This window comes from Bufo bufo, chromosome 6 (genome assembly GCF_905171765.1).
Source record: "Bufo bufo chromosome 6, aBufBuf1.1, whole genome shotgun sequence".
In the NCBI taxonomy this organism is placed as follows: Eukaryota; Metazoa; Chordata; class Amphibia; order Anura; family Bufonidae; genus Bufo; species Bufo bufo.
In genome coordinates, this window is record NC_053394.1 from 424,159,350 (window position 1) to 424,170,219 (window position 10,870).

Here is a 10,870-nt window from a genome sequence, read left to right on the forward strand (position 1 = left end):
TTTATTTTTTGGAAGCTTCTTCATTCTTCAGGATCTATAATCTCCAATCCATACTGCAACTATATAACGCCATAGACCTTGTGACATGCGGCTTAGAACGAAAAATTTTACCAAACCTAAATGAATGCGGCTGATTTTAGTTACTAGGTAGCTACAAATTCCACCGAATTTTTTTTCGATTCTAAGACATGTTTTCCTACAAAAATATTTCATCCATGTTGTTCATTGGATCATTTTCATAAAATCGAAAATTGAAAGTAATTTTTATTTTTTTTTAAAGTTGAAAAAAATTACTTAAAGGGGTTGTCCGGGTTCAGAGGTGAACCCGGACATACCTCCATTTTAACCCCGGCAGCCCCCCTGACTTGAGCATCGGAGCAGTTCATGCTCCCATGCTCTCCTTTGCCCTGCGCTAAATCGCGCAGGCCAAAGGCATTTTTTTGGAGTTCCAGTGACGTACCGGGCTCTACATGGGGCTGCCAGGAAGCCCAGTGATGTCACCGGCACTGATGGGCGGGATTTAGCGCTGCCCTAGCCAGTAAAACGGCTAGGGCAACGCTAAAGCCCGCCCATCAGAGCCAGTGACGTCACCGAACACACTGCCGGGCGGAAGTTTCCGCCCGGCAGTGTGTTACTGAAAACAAAAGAGCCAGTGCCCTGCGCGATGCTCCGATGCTAGCCTCAGGGGGGCTGCCTGGGTGAAAATAAGGGTATGTCCGGGTTCAGCTCTGGACCCGAACAACCCCTTTAACGGGAATATAAAATTCTACATGTCTCGAGGTAGGCGTCTTGTGTGATGGCTGCTCTTCAGTTTTCTCAATCTACCTTTACCTCATTGTTTTATGTCGACGTGTACATTATATTTTTCTTTATTTGTGTGGGTCTGTGTTTTTGTTTCTGCATTAAAAAGGAGCCTTCAAACATATCCCGTGTCCCTGAATTTTATGGATATACTAGGGCTATGAGTAGAGGGCTGGGTGATCCATCACCCTATCGAAATGCCCTGGGTCTTGGGACCGCTGTGACTCAGTGGAGCAGATTTATTAATGTTGGTCTACCAGTGTGTGGTATGCTAGGAGTAGTTGTGTAACGTACACCGTTCCCCATCTTGATATTTATGGCATATTGAGAGGATATGGCAAAAATGTCCAATAGGTGCAGGTCCCACCTCTGGGATCCGTTCCTATCTCAAGAATTGGGAGCCTGACGTGAATGAGCGTGCTTGGCTACTTTCAGAAGTCCCATAGATGTGAACGGAGATAGAGACTATACCATGCAAGCGAGGTCGTCCATCCATTCTCCACTATGGGATTTCGGAAAATATCCCTAGTCAGGGGTCTGCCATTTTTTTGGAAGTCTCCCAGTAGGGAATGGAGAAGGCCACATATGCGTGGCTTGCTCTCCATGCACGTTGGGGTCCTGCTCTTGATCTAGAAGAAGGTCCCAAAGGTGGGATCTTCACCTAATGGACTTCAATGGTATATCCTATTGATATAACATAAGTGTCCAGTTGGCAATATGAGGCTTGGGACGCATGGCATCTGTGGTGGCGAAGTGAATATTGTCGCATTGCCACCCACAAGTTATCGTGGCATGCAAAAGTTCCCAGAAATTCAAATCTGCAGAATATCTGGAGACTTTCATTCCTTTCCATTACGATAGCGTAGCAATACTGCAATCTTGGGCCACATACTTCACTGTAACAAGGGGAACAGCAAGTTGGGTTTCCTTGGCAGCTATTTTGATGAATTCCCAATGCCATAAGGAGTCTCGCACAGATGGGCTTCCTTTATCTTTCAGACATCACTACTAGGGTTGCCACCTTTCCCAACAAAACATACCGGCCAAGTTAAGCCACAACCCAAATGGGGTGTGGTTGTGGGGGCATGGCTTAACATGGGGTGTTAAGTAGCTGTCATACTGTGGCCCTCATTAGTGCCCCCCAGAATGAATAATACCCCCATTAGTGCCCCCAGTAAAAGTAATCTGCGCATCCCAGAATTAATACTTTCCCCAATAGTGCCCCCAATAATATTAATGCCCCCATTAGTGTCAGGGGTCGTCCATAGCATATAAGGAAAGGTAAGGATGGTTGTCAGGGGTCGTCCATAGCATATAAGGAAAGGTAAGGATGGTTGTCAGGGGTCATCCATAGTATACAGAGAAAGATAAGGATATAGACGCCTTTATATAATATCATGATATAGAATGCCCTTATGTAATATCCATCAAAGGCCCTCCGTCCTCTGCCAGAGCACAGCAAGGGGCAATGCACATGGAGGCGGAAACAGGAGGTGCGATGCAGCGAGAGGAGAGGTGTATGATCTCCCCATGCTTCCTCGCTGTACCATGGATATGTCACCCCTCTACTGATCGCACAGTTTTATGTGAGCTCGGTACAGTATAATAGCGCCAGCATCATTTATGCCAGCCCAGGGCATGCAGGCACACCGCCAGTGCCACCTCTGTAGTATGAGCAGCTCGTTATTTTTACATTTTCCACCCACCTATGTCACCACCACTTTACCAGGCTGAGGCTGTCACTTCTGTCCAGGCGGACGCTCCGAGGCGGACTGGCCATATATCCTACGTGGAAATTTCCCAGTGGGCAGATGTCTAGAGGGGCCGCCCAATCCGTACTCATGACCAGCAGCTGGAGGCATTCCTGAGGCGAAAACTGAAACGGCGCCCCCCTTCCCACTGCCAATTTTCTTAACCTAACCCCTTTGCCACAATGAAAGTGCAGATTGCCCATGGCCCTTCTGCTGTCCCCCTCTTACCCCCTACCTGGTGCTGCCTGAGGCGATCGCCTCACCTGGCCTCATTGGTGGTACGCCCCTGCTCAATAGTAATTAATGCTGGGAGCATCGGGTTCTTCTGCACTCGGCCGACAGCCACAGGTGTCCTCCTGAGTTCAACTGTACCGCTCCTAAGGCTACATGCACACGACCATATGTGTTTTGCGATCTGCAAAAAAAAAAACTGATGACATCCGTATGCCATCCGTTGTTTTTTTTGCGGATCCATTCTAACAGTGCCTAAAACGGACAAGAATAGGACATGTTCTATTTGCGGAGCTACGGAATAGCACATAGTGTGCTGTCCGCATTTTTTGCGGATTCATTATAACAATGCTTATCCTTGTCTGCAAAGCAGACAAGAATAGGACGTGTTTTTTTGTTTTTTTTGCGGGGCTACGGAACGGACATACGGATGCGGATAGCACACAATGGGCTGTCCGCATTTTTTGCGGACCCATTGAAATGAATTGGTCTACATCCTATCCGCAAAAAAATCGGAACTGACTCAGAGACTAAATACGTTCATGAGGCCATGGTACAAAAAATGTTATGTCTTCATTTGCTCTTGAAAACAGGCGCAAGTGAAGATAAATGTGGATGGCCCGTCCCACTCCCGTCCTCGCCGCGGCCCATTTTCAAAAACTGGAGAGAGCTGTAGAGAAACACTGACTTGCAGCAATATTTGTCACAAGTGGCGTTTTTAAAAAAAAATCGTAAAAACGAGGTTTGCTACTTATTTATGCCAATTCGCAGACTAGACCTGAGAATATAATATAATACAGATACTTATGTGAAATATCTTTTCCTTAAGAATCAGTAGATTGTAAATATAATGTGATTCATAATGATATCATCATAGAATGTGATAAATTATTGAGTAAATTATAAATTATATGAATAATAATAATATATTGATATAAAATGATAGGAACAATCAAAAAACTTTAGGTTCCACCGAGATTTGAACTCGGATCGCTGGATTCAAAGTCCAGAGTGCTAACCATTACACCATGGAACCAGCTGATAGCTGAGGCCGTGCACACAGATCATGACTCTACGTCTCCCGTGTGTTCTATTATTCTAGGGGTTTCTGTTACTGATTTTACTTTTTCATAAACATTACATTATATTTTTTTGTGGCTAGTTTAGTTATTTTTTTATATACACATTCATAGCAAGCATATAGAAAATCTATTACTCGTCACTACAGGTGCTCTACCAGTAGGAGGCGCTGCAACAGAGACTTTCTAGGTTCTAATTAGAGAAGAGCGAATTTCATGTTATGAAATTCGTTCACGCTTCGTTTGGTGGTAAAAGCAGAATTGCGTTATGGATTCCATTGCCAAGGACCAAAAACGCAATTCTATGACGGAATGCATAACGGAATGCCCGTCATACAATTGCGTTTTGGTCCGCGGTAATGGAATCAAAAAACGCAATTCTGCTTTTACCACCAAACCAAGTGTGAACGAATTTCAAAATATGAAATTCGCTCATCTCTAGTTCTAATCTTTTCCCTTCTGATCCAAAATAGGTGCAACCCTCCAGTCACATAGTCTTAAAGGGGTTGTGCAAGAGTAAAGGATGGGGAGGTGGTTTTGGCACCCGATCCCCCCCAACCCATACCCATACCCCTGCGCCATTCTGCTGGACCTGTAAAGGGAAGATGACTTACGTGCTTCCTGACGCTGGCTCCCCGCTCCTTCTCCTCCAGGCCTGCGATGCTCCACTGGGATCCATCAATGTCAGCCTCTGGTTTGACATCGCCGCAGCCAACCACAGGCCGCGGCAGTCTCCAGCTCCCCATGCGTCATGACGCACTGGAAATCGGACACCACCGCGGCCTGTGATTGCCAAACACAACGCTTCCCCCAATTCTTGTACAACCCCTTTAAGGGTAAAGCTAAAGTGCCATGTGCCGCAGCATTGTGACTGTGTCAGTGCCGCCCTATTTGGCTGTACCCTAACATTTTTCTAGCTAGAAATACCCCTTAAAGGGTTTATCTTATCGTCATTAATATGTGATTGGCAGGGGTCTGACTCCCGACACCCCAGCCGATCAGCTGTTTGAAGAGGAATGAGCACTGCCGCCCCTTCCCAGGCCTGGGTTTATTGGTCACTTGGCCTATATGTATCTTAGTCCCATTCAAGGGACTGCAATACCAAGCTCAGCCACTATACAATGGATGGCGCTGTGCTTGCTAAGATGTGAGGAGGCTGCGGCGCTCGCCAGAGCACCGAAGCCTCTTCAAACAGCAGATTGGTGGGGATGCCAGAAGTCAAACCCTCACCGATCAGATACTGATGACCTATCCAGTGTAAAGGCCATCAATATTGTACTCCCGGAAAAATTTCAATGGAAAAAATTGAAAAAATAAAAACCCCTTCACATATTTGGCATTGCCACGTCTGTAATAACTTACACATTTACATGCACAGTGAAAACCACAAAAAAACTATGCCAGGATTGCATTAACAAAAAGAATTAAAAAATGTGTTAAAAATTTAGCCAATGAAAAGTTAAATACTACAAAAATCCAGCCCCCCCACACAGCTCTGTAGAAAGAAAAATAAAAAAGTTATGGATCTTAGCAGCTAATCCCGGCACTCCCATAGAGGTGAATGGATCGGTGGCTGCGCTTGCGCGGTGCACTCTCTAATTCTTTTCTATGGGACTTCTGAAAATTGCTGCTTCGGTGGAAAAATGAAAAAGTTATTGTTCTTAAAAAGAAAGAAAAAAATTGCTTAGTAACTAAGTCCTAAAATGCATCCAGGGGGAAGGGGTTAATCAAGGTAGCCAGGGGCCAACGTTGTACGTCTTTCAGTTCGTGCTCTCTCCATTCTCCGAGGAAATACATGACCTATTGCGTCAGATATACTTAAAGGGGTTATCCACTAACTGTCAGATTGGTGGGGGTCCTACCACTGGAACCCCTACCGATCACAAGAACAGGGGCCCCGAACCCCCTGTAGGCCCCTTGCTGCTCCCCTAAAATAACCGCTGCGGCCAGTCGCACGTGCTCATGGCCGCTCCATTTCTATGGGAGTTCCGGAGATAGGTGAGCGCCGCTAATTCCGCAGAAATGAATGGAGTGGCCATGAGCACATGCGACCGGCTGCAGCGGTCATTTTAGGGGAGCAGCAGGGGGCCCCTGTTCTTATGATCGGTGGGGGTCCCAGCTGTAGGACCCCCACCAATCTGATAGTTATCCCCTATCCTGTGGAGAGGGTATAACTTGTACCTACCGGAATACCCCTTTAACATTTAAAAAAACAAAAATCCTCCCTTGGATCACCTCCAGAATAGGCAGAATCGACCACTTTTGCAAGTCGACTCACTACTGGCCTCTGGTGGCGATAAGAATTAAGAGGCCCCCTTTTCTCATGAACGGTGGGGGGTCCCAGAAATCAGAACCCCACCAGTCAGATACTTATAAACCACTTCCAACTTCTGTTCTTTATTTTCTCCATCCAGACTGGAATATCATCAGATTAAATATAATGTGGGGGTTGGCATAGTAAATGATGGGAAATGTGAATAAATGTACTAGTAATACTACTGATAATAATACACTAATAAATATATAAAACAAAACAAAATAAAAAAAATTCAGGTTCCACCGAGATTTGAACTCGGATCGCTGGATTCAGAGTCCAGAGTGCTAACCATTACACCATGGAACCACTTGTCTAAGACTGCAAAAATGATGATATATAACATAGGGCACACTGCACAATGCTGTAATAGGATTATATTCTGTAGACAAGGGTTTCATATGGATTATAGTTATTGAATAAATATAGTGCTGCCATGTTATCAATAGAGTCATACATAGGCTGCAAGTACAGAATGACAGATGTATGTAATCACTCCGAGGACACTGTGAACTGGATATATCCATTAAAAATAGCTTCTAATATTGTCAAACTATAACTGGTGATTTTATAAGAAAAAAAAAAAAAAAATATAGCAGAGGATGGTTTCGATCCATCGACCTCTGGGTTATGGGCCCAGCACGCTTCCGCTGCGCCACTCTGCTCCTCGATCTACATGGGCAGACTGTGACTATATGAGGACAGGACACATGACTGACGTCATAGAAGCGGGACAATGTTCTCCACTGCCTCACTGTGACTTGCTTCTCTGCGTGACATACTGCTCCCCCAATGAGCAGCGGATACTTGTCTGCTGAGGTAAATACACCAGATCCATATATTACATTCACTGTGCGATATACAAGCGATCTCCAGCAAGAGCCGAACGTACTGTGTGGGATAAGGTCCGCGGCTTGCTCACTCTTCCCAGCATCCATTGCGTCGCAAAGCTCATTTGCATATTCAGTTATTCTAAAAAGGCACCTCTTTTTGCCCCATATTGTTTCTTTTTTGGGGATTTCTGACTATAGGCATGAAACTCCAGATCAAATACTTTAGAATTATACTATTTTGATGACTAGCCAAAAAAAAAATCTCTCCCTAATGTAAAAGTCTTGATTTTTCAGAACTATATATACCAGTGAGGGAGGCCAAAGTGTCGTGCTCGCTTCGGCAGCACATATACTAAAATTGGAACGATACAGAGAAGATTAGCATGGCCCCTGCGCAAGGATGACACGCAAATTCGTGAAGCGTTCCATATTTTGCACCATCTTTAACCTCATTTACATTTTTTGATCCCAAATTCCAACAGGCATAACATTTTTATTTTTCCATTCACATAGCCATGAGCGTTGGTTTTTGTGTGCGACAAAATGCATTTTTTAATGGCACCATTTAATTTACCAACGGTCATGTACATGAGGCCTTAGGCTACATGCACACGACCGTATGTGTTTTGCGGTCCGCAAATTGCGGATCCGCAAAAAAAGAAGGATGACATCCATATGCCATCCGTTTTTTTTTTTGCAGATCCATTGCAACAATGTCTAAAATGGACAAGAATAGGACATATTCTATGTTTTTGTGCGGGGCTACGGAACGGACATACTGATGCGGACAGCACACGGTGTGCTGTTCGCATCTTTTGCAGCCCCATTGAAGTTAATGGGTCCGCATCCAAGCCGCAAAAACTGTGGCTCAGATGCGGACCAAAACAACGGTCGTGTGCATGAGGCCTTAGGCTACATGCACACGACTGCATGTGTTTTGCGGTCCGCAAATTGCGGATCCGCAAAAAAAGACGGGTGACATCCGGATGCCATCCGGTTTTTTTGCAGATCCATTGCAACAATGTCTAAAACGGACAAGAATAGGACATATTCTATTTTTTTGTGCGGGGCTACGGAACGGACATACTGATGCGGACAGCACACGATGTGCTGTCCGCATTTTTTGCGGACCCATTGAAATAAATGGGTCCGCATGCTATCCGCAAAAAAAATGGAACGGACACGGAAACAAAATACGTTCGTGTGCATGTAGACTTATTCAACTTTTTTGTGACAAAAAAATGGCAAATTACGTATTTTTATTATTTTCTCCATTATGGCATTCACCAGGCAGGACATTTAAAAAAATATTTTTTTATAGTTCAGACATAATTGATATGTTTATTTTTTATTGTATATTTTTTTGTTATATGTAAAATTAGTAAAATGGGGCTAATTAAAAATTTTATATTTCTATGTTTTTTTAACTTTTTTCACAAAAACTCTTAGCCCCCTTAGGGGGATAGAATCTGGGATCTTTTAATCTCTCGTCTCATTCACCCTAATAGAGAAATATTAGGGTGAATAGCATTCTAATGCGCACCCTGCAGAGCTGTGCCTCGTGCACAGCTTAGCAGGAAGCTTACCGTGGCAGTATCGAGGCTGTCATGGGAAACCGATCGGAGCCACGCTATTTCACTGTGGGGGCCCAATTTGTAGCCAGAAGGAGCCGCATCCCACTGCCTAACCTTACAGATGCGGCATCGTGATCGCCGTTCCCAGTCATTGCGGCCAGGTGCCTGCTCTGCTATACAGCCAGTACCCGCCACGTATCGAGTGAACTCAGAGCAGCGTCCCACTCTATACAATTCTCAGCTCTTAATGCCATACGTGGACAGCATTATGCATTAAGGGGTTTTCCTATCCTCTGCATAGGTCATCAGTATCTGGTCAGTGGGGTTCCGACTCCCAACACCCCGACCGATCATCTGTTTCAGGAGGCAGCGGCGCTCGCAGTAGCACCACAGCCTTCTCCAGCTTTTTCTATGCCACGTGATGTCACATTCCTCGGTCACTTGGCTGTGGTGCAGCTCAGCCCCTTTGAAGTGAATGGGAATAAGCTGTGATACCAAGCACGACCACTATACAATGGATGGCGCTGTGCTTGGTTAGCTGAGATAAGGTCACAACACTACTGCAAGCACCAGTGCCTTCTCAAACAGCTGATGGACAGGGGGTCCCGGGTGGAAAACCCCTTTAAACGTATTCACCGGAGACCTGATAAAGAGACCGGTTTGGTCTGAAAACATGTGGTCATTACTTCAGTGTATCTTTCCTATATCAAGCTGGCACCCAGTGAACTCTTTTTTTCAGTGGCGTACAGTCAGACCACGCACTTGCTATGAGGAGAGATGGGCCTGGCCGTATATATTGCATGGGCAGCCAAAAAAATTTCCATTAGCTGAAAGGATACATATAATTAAATCAATTACAATGCATGAGAAAAGAAAAAACATCTCATAAAGGCGTCGCTGAATATAATAATGACTGTAATGACTTGTATCTCGTGAAATCCTCCGTACTGCGTACCGAAATGATTATATAATGCCGTACATTTTGTAACACGGGTGCAATTTGTGAACACAAAGTAAGCTTACAGGTAAAGTAAAAACACAGAATATATTTAGTAAACACAAAGTAGCGGACAGGGAATGCAAAAAGAACAAAATACATTTTGTAACCCAGAGTAGGCTTACAGGCAAAAAAAACAAAAAAACATATGTTTTGTAATAACAATATACTGTACATTATGGGAACACAAAGTAAGCACACAGGTTTTTGACTGAAAATACTTTAGAATCAGTCGTTGTATGAATACGAAGTACTGTGACGCAGTACGGGCCAAGAAGCCGCACCTAATAAAAAAAACACATTCGCCATACTTAGCACGACAGCACAATATGCATTGCAGGCTGACCTACGCTATACATCACACCGTGTGCTACAGTAACATCACTCAAAAATAAACACAATCCAACAACAAAGTGATACAGACCATTGATAGGGGATTGGGGTGTGGAGAGAAGGGGTTGGGACAGGAAGTCACATACCCAAAGCTTTATTGAGGACGGGGGGAGAGGGGAAGGAGAGGGGGTAAGTCTTCTTCTTCAGCAACATCCAGGCTGTCCAAGATGGAATAGTCTCTAAGCAGGCTGTGTGATAAGCCTACAGCAGTCCAGGACAAACCTGCTCTCCATCTTCAAAATGAGACGATTCCTGGCTAGCCAGATAGCATCCTTAAAACAGTTTATAAGGCGCCAGGCCACCTAGATTGCCCCAACGGTATAGTAAATAGTCTATAGGGCATCGAACTATGCACTCCTAAAACAGGTAAAAAGATGTTTCCTCCATAAATGGGCACCTAGGGCAGTAGTGGGTTTACACAGGTTGTAGGTGTACATGAAGGACCTGAGGGGCAGGCCCCACTGGATAGCCATTTATGACAAGTTCTAGTGACTGCTGGTCAACCTGTCTGAGGACACATTAGTCCATACAGTCTCTGACGTGTCATCAGGGAGCACTGGAATAGATTATACCAAGTTCTTTGCTCTGATTAGCTTGTGAAACGACCTAGCTTCATGTCCCAGTTTGCAGGGCGGTGCATGACACCATTTTCGAAGTAACACCAGTGCAACCAGGTGGTGAGTTGGATTGAAGCAGATAATGCTTCCAGTCGGTTAAGCACCACCCTGTCTTCCACAAAGTCCAGTCTCAGTAGCCAAGAGTCTGGTTAACAGAATCCTCACCCTGATACTTCTTCCACCCACCATGGAGAGTCTTGGCAAACAAGTGATCCCACACTCGGATATTTCGAGGAGCTATTTTCATCGCCATTCCTTAATTTGGGTCTCTCGCTAAGCC

General features: G+C 44.8%; 4 non-coding genes across 4 annotated transcripts; 1 reads left to right on the plus strand and 3 right to left on the minus strand.

Annotated features, from left to right (window-relative positions):
- Positions 1-3,747: 3,747 nt before the first annotated feature.
- On the minus strand, positions 3,748-3,819 carry TRNAQ-UUG. Its single transcript has one exon. It is a non-coding gene; the product is annotated as a tRNA-Gln (tRNA).
- A 2,594-nt stretch (positions 3,820-6,413) lies between these two features.
- Positions 6,414-6,485, minus strand: TRNAQ-CUG. Its single transcript has one exon. It is a non-coding gene; the product is annotated as a tRNA-Gln (tRNA).
- Positions 6,486-6,769: 284 nt separating this feature from the next.
- TRNAM-CAU lies at positions 6,770-6,841 on the minus strand. Its single transcript has one exon. It is a non-coding gene; the product is annotated as a tRNA-Met (tRNA).
- Positions 6,842-7,337: 496 nt separating this feature from the next.
- LOC121006669 lies at positions 7,338-7,444 on the plus strand. Its single transcript, XR_005780353.1, has one exon. It is a non-coding gene; the product is annotated as a U6 spliceosomal RNA (small nuclear RNA).
- Positions 7,445-10,870: the final 3,426 nt, after the last annotated feature.